We start from the raw sequence: 13,210 nt of genomic DNA on the forward strand, positions 1-13,210 counted from the left end.
CAATGACTCTAAATATAAATGCTGACTAAACATACATTTCTGACCATGACTTGACCTCACTTTTTCTTACAGATGGTGATCTGAGCCACCAATTTTTTTCTGCAATATAAATTATTACATGCTAATCCAAAAAACTGTCACATTTGGGATGCATGGGACACTGATGAAGGTTAGTCATGTAAGAAAAGTATTACTGCTACCAACGCAGAAAGATTTTCTTTGTTGTTTATTTTCTCTTAATAAAGACTTGTTTCAAGAGTAAAGTAATTCCAGTTCTTTTTTATGGTGGTATTTTAGGATAATCTTTCTAATAGTACCCTCTGTAAGAGAGTAGAGAACGTGACCTCACAGAAATTATCAACGACATTCCCTTCTTCCCTTTTAAAGCCCAATACATTATTTTCTGTACATCAGTTACACCACACATTTTAAAATACAGAGATACATAAAAAATACAAGATATATAAAATACACAAAGAAATGAGAAATCCTACCACATACAACATACAAGATCTAGAACAAATCTTACAATCCTTATGTTGATAATATTGAAAATAGTATAAAGAATGATAATTCCCTTAGGTTACAATGATCTTGTGGAGCGATTATCTGCCATAACAAAATTAAATTAGTACAGCATTTTGAATTTGTGTTTCACATGATAGACACAATGCAATCCCGCACTGATTCTTTCTAAACTAGTGTGAAGAAATAAACTCAATAAAAACTAACTTCAGAAAACTCAAAAAAAAAAAAAAAAAAAAAAAAAAAAAAAAAAAAAGAAAAGAAAAGAAAAGAAAAAACTGAAAAAGCTTCAACACAGTGATTGCAGGTTAAGGATGATAATTTTTGTAGTGTACACCATAAGAAGATATAAATTCCCTAAAATACATTCAATTCCTCAGTTCAAAGGGAAGAAGCCAGATTTCAAGTAGAATTTGATCTCTGAGTAACAGGTAATAACAGTAAATCAAGCAATATGAATACAATCAGAGTCATCACCATTAGAAAAAAGATTTGTGATAGTCACACTCGGTCAGAAGGATATAATAGGTACGGTATATATTGACAAGCGGAAGAAATTCTGTAATCAGTGATAGCGGAATAAGGCAACAGTGGAGAACAGACATTTCCACATGAGAAGAATGGAAATTGGAAAACAAGCAAACTGAAACAGAAAAGGTCACAATAAATAAGAAAGGAGTTTCATCTGGAAAAAACCCAACACAAGAAAGAAAGAAAGAAAGAAAGAAAGGAAGGAAGGAAGGAAGGAAGGAAGGAAGGAAGGAAGGAAGGAACTCAAATAAGAGCAACAGATAATAATTTGAAACAAAAAGATAGCATAAAAAATAAGGTCATTTCAGGGACAAGAGGCTGAAATGTATCCTGTTGATTTGGTCGGAGAATTTGATCTCTTCAAAAAGTTAACACTAGAAATATGGATAATTTATACCAACAAGAAATTGTGTTAGTTTTGATATAATCATTATTTATGAAGCAATTTTGTGCTCTCATCAACAGTTGTTGTTTTTTTTTTTTTCCTAGCAGATCAATCAAATTTCACTTAATATTAAGAATAGTATAAGAATCAAAGCAGTGAGGTGTATCCTGATTAGTAACTTTCTTGTGTACCACCACTTTGACACGTAGGGTTCAACAAGCCAAGGCCAAAGGCAAAAAATTTGCATCGAATACTACAAGCACCAAACATCAGCGCATTCTTACATTCAAGAGCCAGGACAAACTGACCATACCTAAGAATAAACACCAGAAGACATATGCATTATTTAGATCTAAAACACTACACAGTCAGCTCTATCTTCAAAAGTCTCTATTTTCCAGAACTTGTTTTCAAACAATACAAAAATACAACTTTATTTATTAAAAAAAAAAAAAAAAAAAGATTATGTCATCTTTCAACAAACTTGAGCATGTGCAGGCACGATCTCACCTGGAACCCTTAAAAATAGGATATCAAGAGCACGTGCACTTGTACAACTGCAGCCTCAAAGCAGCGATTCATATACTTTACAAAGGAAATTACTATGATAACATCACCCACTATGCAGTTGTGTATTAAACACCCTCCTGTAGTATTTCATGACACACAGCATACATGACAAAGGCCAGAAGTATAAAATACACACACATGTAACTGTGATAAATCATTTCACTACAGCACAGCGTTATATCATTCTAGCTAGAAGTAACTTAAAAAACATGACCACCACTTCAGAGAAAAATAAATTATAAGTTATAAAAATATTGCAGCACCCTACAATGCTTTACCAATTATCAAATTCTAATAATTAAAAAAGCAAAATGCATACAGCTGAGTAAATTACTACAAAAGGGATCCTGCAGCTAAGCCAGCCTTGTGGGATTCAGGTCTTGCAAGTGGCTACCAGTGACCCATTAGAAGATGATAAAATTTGCAGGAAGAATGAGGATTAAGAGCCCAGAGCAGCTGTGCATTATAATGCGCACAGAAGATAACCAGGCCATTCGCCTCCAAGAACAGGCATATGAAAAACACTAGGAAGAACAACAAGCACAACAGCCCCAACCTCCTCCTTCCTGCTCAAGCCAGAGACACAGCATGTAGCTGAACTACAGACTACACATGGGCCAGGACCACAAGCTCCAAAGCTGCAGCCTAGCATCTAACAGTATCTTATAAGACCCAAGAAATCATGGCCAACCTATGAAGATCCTGTAGGAAAACTACTTTCACATTTACGAAAAACATTAAAAACAAACAAACAAAAAAAAGTACAAAAAACTTCAGTAAAGTTTGAAGAGCTATTAAAATACTGAAAATCACTTTCTACAGGAAATAAGAATTTAGGAGTTTAATCCATAAACTTACCATTGTAACGTTCTATCATAGTGCACAGGCAGCTAAAAAGTCTTGTTGCTCTTGTAGACAAACACAAAAAACATCTAAGGCCAGCTGGAAGCCAGCAACACTAGTGAGGAGATCTGTGCCCTTCTCTCTCCAGCTTTCCAGTAATGAGATAGAGAACTATCATTCACTAGCACGTAAACCAACTCTCTTATAAACAAAAGAAAATATGTATACATATAGATGTAAAAAATTACTGAAGAAAGGAGGCAGAAAACTCACAGCGAGTAGCACCACACATTGATCAAACCACTCCCCTGCTCAGACAATAACCCTTGTACAGAAGGATCGACACTGCCCCCAGCTGCAAGCAATTAAGCAGTGGGATTAATTGCACCTGGGGAGGCAGGAGAGCACAAAGGTGAGCCAACCCCACTCCCTCTCTGCTTTAGCCACGAATTAATTTACAGAACCAGCATGATGTCCACACATTTGAAATAAAACTAAAATCAGCTGAGATACAACTCAAACTGAGTATTAACTGCCTATTAGTGAAGGCAAAGCTCATGTCTGCACATCCAGAAGGAATTTTAGCTGTTTTATGGAATGGAAGGAAAAACACAAATTCAGCCTTTTTTGCTCAGAAACAACTTACTAAAACAGATTAAAGTATTCAAGACACAACACTTTATTGTTTTGTTATTGTCAGAACCACAGCCTACATTTCTTCAGCAAATAACTTCTGGGAGATCAAGCAGCCTTATTTCTTACAGCAGTACCATAGAGATTTAAAAGGAAAAGAAGGCAAAATTAAAGCTTCATTCCAAATATGTGAGAATCTTCTGAATTTTCTGACTCATTTAAATCTTCAAAATGAACTTTAAAAACATTTTCTAATAGGACTTTTGGAGCTATCAAACGGAGTAGATTGTTAATTCTGATCCTGGTGTATGTAGAGAGAATTGCTCAGCACACAGAGCATTTACTACAGCATCAGAGACCAAAAATGGGGGAATTCATTTCTGGGAAGAAAAATTTTGAGTATTCTTTCAGCTCCCCAGATAAAATTAATCAAACCAAAACAAGTGGGATTTGCACTTGTTTCACCAGTGCTCTCTCCGCTGTGCTGCCCCAGTAAAAAGTCTCTGGAATGAGAAAAGAGGAGCTAATTTTTCACTGGTTTTTGTTACTGCACTGAATCTTACACTCATCTTACCCAGTTCTACTGCTGACCCAGGTGGGTGGAAAAAAATTATTTGAAACCCAGCTGGAGAACAGACAGAAGTTTTAAAAGGCTTTTACTGCTTGATCCCTTGCTGCTACCTCTGCTTCAAAGCTTGGGAAAACCCAGGGAGAATCTAATAAAACAGAATCAGGCCTCTTGAGATGAATGTCTTATGTTTTCTTTTACCAATTGTCCTTTGAAATTCCTTGATGGATGGCACCAGTGGCATAACAAATAAGTAGCAGGTGAGAGTGAAAGGCAAAAGAACTACTTTTTTGCACTACTCACGTGACACACATGGGTAACTTACAAATAAATTAATTTCTTTGGAACAATGCAGCTAAAGCCATTGATTAGAGCACTGTTAAACAATGTTAAATGTATTCCACTTACGTAAGTATTCTTTATGTGACACATTGCTAAATGCTTGCTTAATTAAAAAAAAAAAAAAAAAAAAAGTAAATTAAATGTTAACAATGAAGCATTTTCTTTTTAATTTCCCATTCATTTCAAGTTTAAGGATAGACACTCATACGTGTATAATTTATTTTCTCTGCATAAATATGGCAGCAGCACATTTTATTAAATACTGTGAGAAAAAAAAATAACAGCAACATTTAATTACCAGTATTTAAATGAAATGATTCATGTTTTGTATTTTAGATCTAAGCCATTAGAAGTTTAAGGTCAGATCAGCTATCAGGGATAAATTAATCACAGAACATGTTCAAACCACAATCCAGTATGAAGACCACAGTGATTATTCTGAGAACCTTTCCAAATCTCTTGAGCATGTCCTTCTGAAATGGGAGACATTTCCCTGAAAATTTCACAGTGTATTTTAGCATTGTAAGAAAACTTTTGCATCTAGTTAAATAAACAAAACAGGGGTGAATTTATTGACTGCATGTCAAAAATGTTTAAAAAATCATTTTTGAATGTCAAATGGTCTTTCATTTCCCCACCTTGAGATTCCTGTCTCTATTCTTCCTCTATATTTCATGTCTGCTTGCTCTTTCAACCTGCTTGGAGCGCAGCCAGGCTCTACAGCCTACAGTATGAATATGCCTGCTATATTCCTGTTTGATCTTCTTCCCTTGATGTGTCAGTTTCTTTGTGGCCTGCCTACTCGTCAAACCATTTTCACTCTTCAAAACTTTTTATGAATTTTTAAAAAGCAGTGCAGATCTCAGGACATTTGATGAATTTTTCAAGAGCTAATCACACACAAATATCAAAAACATTGCTGTTTATGTGTATAAGGACAAATATTTATTTACAAATTTCTGTACTTACACCAGCCAGATAGCAACAAAATAGTCTGAAAATATACAGAGTGTAAAAAGAAGGAATATATTCCTCTTTTAGCTTTAACGGGAGTAATTGATTCTTTAAAAAGGTGAAAAACAGAAGCAGCAATTAGAAGTGTCAACGAGTAAAATAGCAAAGTATAAAATCTTCACTAACATAGAAAAGTATAACAAAGATGCAAAAGATGAAATTATGAGCCATCTTCACTTAAGATGCATATTTAAGAAAATCATATACTGGTGCAATTGCTTAAGCTATGAGGTGACTTCTGTATTTAACTATTTCTTGTCGGCCTTACTAATGTGATACACTTTGTGTAGATAATGTGCTAGTCCATCTGTACGCATCCATAAGTCACAGATCATAAATAACAAATTTCCATTTAGTAGTAAGACATTGTTGACAACATATTCCTGAAAGTTATTACTCTTTTCAGGTGGTTAAAATTGTTTGTGTTATTGGTGAGTTCCTCACAGAGAACTGACCATCAAAAATATAGTGTTCCCTATGTCCAATGGGTAAATAATTCCCTGAAATGTTATAATAAATAATGTTGAATTCCTTGACAGTAATCAATTTAAATTATCTTGGTAGGATTATAAATGACATTGTTAAACATTTTTATACTCAAGTCAGAACCACCATCAGAGAAGTGATATCAATAATCATAACTAAAATAACTCACTTTGCCCTTTCCTAGCAAAGGTTGCATAGCATAAAGCGTACTTAACTGTAATATACCACTATAAAAAAGGATAGCTAAGGCCCGCTTAAGGCAATATTTTTAGTACTTCAATGTTATAGGCTAAGAAAGAATAAGTAAACACATCCGAAAAAACACATAGATGGCAAACTGTACTAAAACAGTTTTCATACAGAGAATGGCATAGCCAAGAAAGTCCTTTGGGTGATATCATCTGTCATGGGCTAACCTCAGTTTAATGCTCATTCAAAGACTAGCTTTCACAATTTTTTAATTTCTATTTTAGGAACAGTGTGGTATCTTCCAATTTAACATATATATATATATATATTCTGTAACACTAATATTGCATAAAGGAGCCTTCAATATGTTAGTAGACTTTAAATGTAAAAGAAACTCCTCGTTTTTGCATTCAGCTGTCAGTGATATTTTCTGATTTGGTTGTAGAAGACACAACATGAGAATAAAATTGTTTTTTAAATAACTTTACCTTTGAATGAGACTTTCTGGCATCTGGCTTTTTTATTTCTATCTTTATTTTCTGTTTGGCAATGCAGATGTGTATGCACTAAAACAATATATTTTTCCTGTCCTAAGAGTGCTACTGAAAGTATATTAACATGACAACAATGCATGAAAATGGATCAATAGAAGGATTGTTGTGGACATGTACTTAAAAAAGGATGCTTTTACAAACAGTGTACTTCAAGTCTGAAATGTATTAATTCATCTGGTCCAATTTACAAACCTCTGATATCTGCATATCTGGGAATCAGATTCGCAAAGGTATTTAGGTGACTGGTTCCCATAAATAAAATGTTAAATAAATAAAATAAAATGTATAAATAAAATGTTACAGCAAAACAATATCAAACCTAATATCTACTTTCCTAGCCTTTAAGGAGCAATGGCCTCAGATAAATATTTCAGAACAAGCCAAAAATTAATTCAAATAATTATTTGTTCAATTGCCACAAACCACAATTTGAGCAGACAGCTTCAAACAAGCAGTTCTTTCAAACTCAAAGCATCATCATAAGTAAATAAAGAGCTGTACATTTATTATTACACTTTTACCAAAAGCCAAACGGTTTACATCATACTTGACACAGGTGAAATGACCCAAAGACACGTGGAACTAGGATGTAGCAGCTAGTGCATTCAGTATTGCTGAATCATCCCCTGATCACTGCAAAGATTTTACTTTTTTGCTTATGAGCTTAAAAAGAGTTACATTTAAAAGGATTTATATGATTAACAGTGAATTCAATTCAAATTGTCCTGTTACAAAATAGCATATAAAATATTTAGGAGGAAGGAGGTGTCAACTGTATCTAAATTTGCTTGAAGCACTCACAGAAAATGCTGATGGTAAAAGGACAGACATGCCAACCATCACTATGATAAAGAATCAGGAGTGAAAAAGTATATTTTAAACTTTAATTTAATGCAAAATATCAATGAAAAGAGTCACAAGAGAAGCCACTAGGAAAGCATTTTCCTCTTTCTAGTACTGTGAGCTGGCCTTCTACATTTTTCCAAATTGAAGGATTCTTAAAATTTTCTGAAGTAAGAAAAGCCTTCCAGATAGATACCAAATCTTCTCAAGTACAGTGTTGTGTTGGAAGGAGTTGGCATATGGATGAAAACAATTCTGAGTTTTTTCATCTAACTCTTAGCTGAGAGTTTAATAATTTAATTTTATCTCATATTAATAAGTAAGTAAGAACAGAAGAACAAAGGTCGTTATTTTTTAGAAAGTTATTTTTGCTTAAAGGTATGGAAGATCCAGATCATACGAAGTAGGAAATTAATTTTAGCTACCTGAATTCTCGCAAATGCGTAAGCTTTGTTTATTGTCAAAGAATTTTACTGAAATTTTTTCAGTAAAATTCTGTAGCAGTGCTACTTCATAGCATCAGCATCAACAGAAAAATTACACTTAATATCTGTCTCCCTTTCTATTTCACCCATCACCATAGATTCTACACACCAACCACATAATAAAATCTTAGAAAATTATATAAAAAGCTGAATATTTCCTTGCAATGATGCTGTTTGTTGGCAGAGACAACATATAGCAGTGAAGGGTTTGTTGCCTTTAAAATATCTATGACAAGAAATCAAGCATTTCAAATGCATAAATAGGGGCTTCACATATTTAAGCTTTTCTCAAAGGGGATCGTTTTTGTTGTCAGCCGTTGAGAAACAATGATGGCAGGTCATTATGGGATAAAAACGTCATGAAAGAATTGAATCCTGCACCAGCTGTCAGAAACGTCAGGACTGAATTTCATTCATTCTGGTAGCAGCTCTACTTGTAATGAAAGATTGTCTCACCATGCTTTTTGATATATAAACGTGTGCACGAATACACACTTCTGAGCAACTTGTAAAAGAAATCATTCCTACAGTTAAAAAGTGTACCATCGTACTATTTGCATCAATTATTTATTCCAGAGCACAATATTCTGTTATTGATCAAGCAGGATGAGATCAATTGATTGTCATCATATCTCTGAAAGTCATAATCTACAGTAAAGCTTTTTTCAAGCCATGGATGTCAATACAACACAAAATAGGTACATACTGCTTAGACATAGCAGCTAAGCTGAAAAAAAACACAGATTACCTTATGTCTCATCACACTGTATTTTTAGAATATTTAATTTTATTTCATAAAGCAATACATTTTGCTGTTACTGTCATTGTTTATATTGCTACTAAACAAATATGAGGAGCACTATACAAATAGGTACTGTTTATCTTTCTACTGCCTACACTCAGCCAGATGCAAATCACACAGGCCTCTAGGTTTTAATTGATTTCCAAATTTTGCACTGAACAGGTATAAACCTACACACTGTAGTAAATCAGTATCTTTATACATAGCTGAAAAAAAAGAAAAAAAAAAAGGAAATAAAACACCTATATTCCCACTAAACTATGATAGAAATATTTCCTTTCTCTTTTGCACATCATTACTGCTTTCATAAAGGATGCAAGCCATTTAGTAAGTGGAGAAGAGACTGCAGAAACAGAACCAAGAAGGCTGAAATGTGCAGCTAAAGCAAAAAAGAAGTGTGGCAAAGATGCTTAAGCACAACGGCAAAAATCCAGAAAAAGAAACCATTATAATGAATGAATTCTTCCCCAGCTTGTTAAAAGAAAGCTGAAAGTTCTGGAAACTTGTTCATGTTTTTTGTGATTACATTATTTTTCCCATATACATATGCGCACATACCTATAAACAATAAAGAAAGAAAAGGGAACATTTCCATAGGTTTGCATACAGAATTCAATATTACTATGTTACTGAATTTTGAGTGCAAAGGAAGATAAGAATAAAAGTCCAGCACATGACTATTACTTCTTTTCCTGCTTCCAAATGTCTTTTTGTTATCTTTTTTTCCAGCTATGAACTGTGGAAAACAAAACTGTATACCTATAGAAACTCCCACATGCCATGCACATAAATTAAATCTTAACATAGCATATCAAAACAGTGCACTGTGAATAAGCGGTAGAAAGTAGTGTTAAGTTGTTACAGCATTATACTCAATCTAAGCCAGGTACTGGACTCCTAGCTAATGAAATAAAAATGGTGCAGTTTATTGAAAGAAAAAATGTAGGAATTTTTCCATTTGCTTTCACAATGGTTTTAAAATTGGAAGACAAAGTAATAGTTCTATATCATTATGTTTTATACATTAAATATACAGTTTCAAATATAAAGTTTCAAAAGCATTAGATAAGCATTAAAGTTAGTTTACAAATTGTAACCAAAATGTTACTTCGAGACCTGGGCAGGGATATGATGGGTCTTTGGTTCCCATTTTGGAAAATGGAATGTACAATTATTATTACTGTACTTGGTCAAACAGAATGAAAGAGGGAAAGCTGGTGTGTGAAGAAACTCCTAGGGGATTTTAAATCTTTTTATTTTATTAATCCAAAATTCAAGCTGGATGAATTTGTGCATATATTAAAATTAATAAAAATTTCCTGAAGATACGTCCAAAATGAATCATTTTGTCTCAAATAGTACTAAATATAGTTTTTATTTCCAATATTGATAGACCTGTCTCCCTAAATTCTAGTCACTTACCAATTTTGTGCAGATTACTCAAAAGTTTGAAATTCTACTTCCAGCCATTCTGTCCTAGGTGTGCAGAATTGCCTGGGGTTGTTACGACCAAAGAGCAGGACCCTGCTCTTGGTTCTGCTGAGCTTCATCCCATTGGCCTCAGCCCATTGATCCAATCTGTCCAGATTCCTCTGGAGAGGGGATATTTTAAGGTTGTGTGCTTTTTTGGCAGTTCCAAACCCTGGAGTACTTGATTTCATGCCTTCAGTTTTTATACTCACTACATTGATTCAAATGGTTCTGCTCTCTGAATCTTCAAATAATATTATTTCTCTATGCTGAATAGCACAGATGGCACCTGATGCCTCATCCTCAATTCTTTTTTCTAAAAGTATTTAATAAGCCTAAAATTCCTGGCTTGATTTTGTTTTCACTGAAGTAAATGGGAAAATTCATTTTGGCTTAAGCAGTGGAAAAATGAGATCCAACTGAAAATCAGGAAATAAATTTGTACGCTTCCTGAAAGATGATCCAACTGATAATTGCACTTTAATTGTTCCCTACTATGCCTTATTATTTTTCTTACATTGTTAGAAGGAAGGGAAAACAAATCCAACTTTGGCAGTTTAGAGAATACCTCTTATCTGTGTCATGTAAAGCTACTTTTGTTTCCTTTATTTCTAAATATTAGTTTTGTTTGTTTTATTTCTAAATATTTTTATTGCCCAATACATGCTTCTAATCATTATTATAATTATGTAACTTCAATTCAAGATATATAGAACCCCTGTAATTAACTGGCAAAAGACAAATACATAACAATTGGGCAAGTCAAAACCAAAAGTTTAAATCGATAAAAATTGAATTCTCCCTTTTCTGATTCTCTAAAAATGGTGGTAGTGTTTTCGAATCCTAGTCAATATTTTGATATTCAAAATTTCCTACATACTGTCATAGACTAAATTTGTATTAAAATACCAAGAGAAAAAAATTTACAATGTTAACAGTACAATTATCTAAAAAATTATTCAAATATGTTCAACTATCTATGAGACTTGGAAAAAGATTTTTATCTATCAAAGAAACAATAGTTACAATTTCTAATATTGCAGTACGTCACATTTTTCCTTGTCAGACTCAGTCCAAAATTAATGCAATTCCTTGCTGAATTACTGGATGGTTAAATATTTCTTATTTATTTTCATATTCAGGGATTTTATTCTACTGAGAGATGGATTTTGCTTTCTGAATAAATGACAGATAATAAAAGTGGAACCATCTTTAAATTAGTTCTGTGCCAAACTCTGGTACTAATATTTAGGCATAGTTAACGTGCAATTAGTACAGAGGAGATTGTGTGTTTGTAAAAGGAACAGTATAGTGACTCATGTTTAATGCATGATATTAGAGATTAATTTATTCTCCAAAACCCAAACTGACTGTTATGTTAAATTCTTTCCATGCCTCAATGCAAAAGAGACTACAAATTTTAGGTGAAAAGTACAAAAGTACAGTTCAAGCTATAGCTTGCCCATAGTCACATTAGCACATGTGTGTGAAGCACTCACGTTGGAGGCTGATTTCTAAGCAGTAGCAGACAAGCATTTAAAATGTGTATACCAATAATCTATGGTTTAATTATCCATAGCTAATGAAGTTAAACAGATAGATTATCCTACGCAAGATCTATACCTATTTTGCTACACAGCAGCAAAGCATGTGTATGTGTGAAGCGGACACGGTGCAGAACTTGTAGAAATTATTCACACAGTTCAGATTCACAGATCCACATCATATCTAAAACCAAAGTACATTTTGCCCACTAAAGTTTATAATGAGAAGAAAGTGTGAGAAGCCAGCAGCTTAGTCCTTTCTTCTATTTAATGCATCAAAATGCTGCACTGATATTCTTCCCTCCATACAGGCCATTAATTACATGGACTAGGCCACAGTTTCATCACTGTTTCCATTTTGGCTAAACGGGAAGAAGCAGGCATTTTGCCTTCTCTTAACAAGGTAGCCTCAGGTAAGTCCTTGTGAAGCCAGACAGGACAGCATGGGTGGCCAGTGGCAGCAACTTTTTTCTCAAGTGTTGGGACACCTGAGAAAGCATAGGAAGGCTCAGATACATTACCAGAAGCAAGCAGACCCTACAAAGACAGTTGTTCAGCCTAAGAAGTCCCTTTTCTCTCCTCCCTTCTTGACCCTTCTTTTCATTCACAATTGGTAAATTTCCAATCAGCAAAGTGGGAATTAGTTTAAAATGTATTTGGTTTCTTTCCTATTTCTAAGGGAAAGAACGTTCCTAAGAGTTCTACTAAGGAAACTGTAACTGATGTCATACAAAAGGCAGGCTGCTTGGTAAGGAAGAAACCAGCTCAATGAAAAAAAGTCCTTGTGTATTATTTCCTCCTTTTTGCATCAACAGGCTAATTACAAACATGTAAATCTCAGGCTATGAAACCTAAAACTAGTTAGATTTCTATTAAGATAAAACTAATGTCATATAATTCCAAAGAAGGAAAGGAGAACACTATTTCCTCTACAACAATCAGCAATATAAGAATAGTGAAAATATCAGCTTCACTTAATACATTCAGAGAAGATATTTCCAATGCATTCCATCACCAAACATGCCTGTCTATAGCTCTTTATGGATGCAAATTGTGCATTCAATACCCAGTAATAGAATGTAGACTGGCCAAAACAGGCAGATGATCCTCTGTAACTTAATCTAAGGTTTGCTAAGGTTATGGGAGAGTGAAATTCATAGAAGATAGGCACTCGTCACTAGCCATATCAGTATTATTTCCCTTGTACACTGTTATCTTTGTCTTGTACTTCCTATTGACTGCAATTCTTGTTGTTCTTTTTAGAAGCTAGCTTTGTTCTCCATTTTATCACCCACACTCAGACAGATACACGCTCTCAATGTCCATGTGAGCCCACCACGCAACAGTGATAGAATTAAATGCTAACCCCATTTTGAGGTATTTTTCTGATTGGTCAGTTTCATCTTTGTAAAAATTAATGGCCTCT

The 13,210-nt window shown here is 34.0% G+C and overlaps 1 long non-coding RNA gene across 1 annotated transcript in view; it reads right to left on the minus strand.

Annotated features, from left to right (window-relative positions):
- The window catches only part of LOC125694152 (uncharacterized), a 132,514-nt gene extending 129,381 nt beyond the window's left edge, over positions 1 to 3,133 (minus strand). The window contains exon 1 of the long non-coding RNA XR_007377431.1: positions 2,870 to 3,133. This is a non-coding gene — a long non-coding RNA (uncharacterized LOC125694152). The remainder of the gene's footprint in view (positions 1 to 2,869) is intronic.
- Between the last annotated feature and the right edge of the window lie 10,077 nt (positions 3,134 to 13,210).

This window comes from Lagopus muta, chromosome 5 (assembly GCF_023343835.1).
Source record: "Lagopus muta isolate bLagMut1 chromosome 5, bLagMut1 primary, whole genome shotgun sequence".
Taxonomy (NCBI): domain Eukaryota; kingdom Metazoa; phylum Chordata; class Aves; order Galliformes; family Phasianidae; genus Lagopus; species Lagopus muta.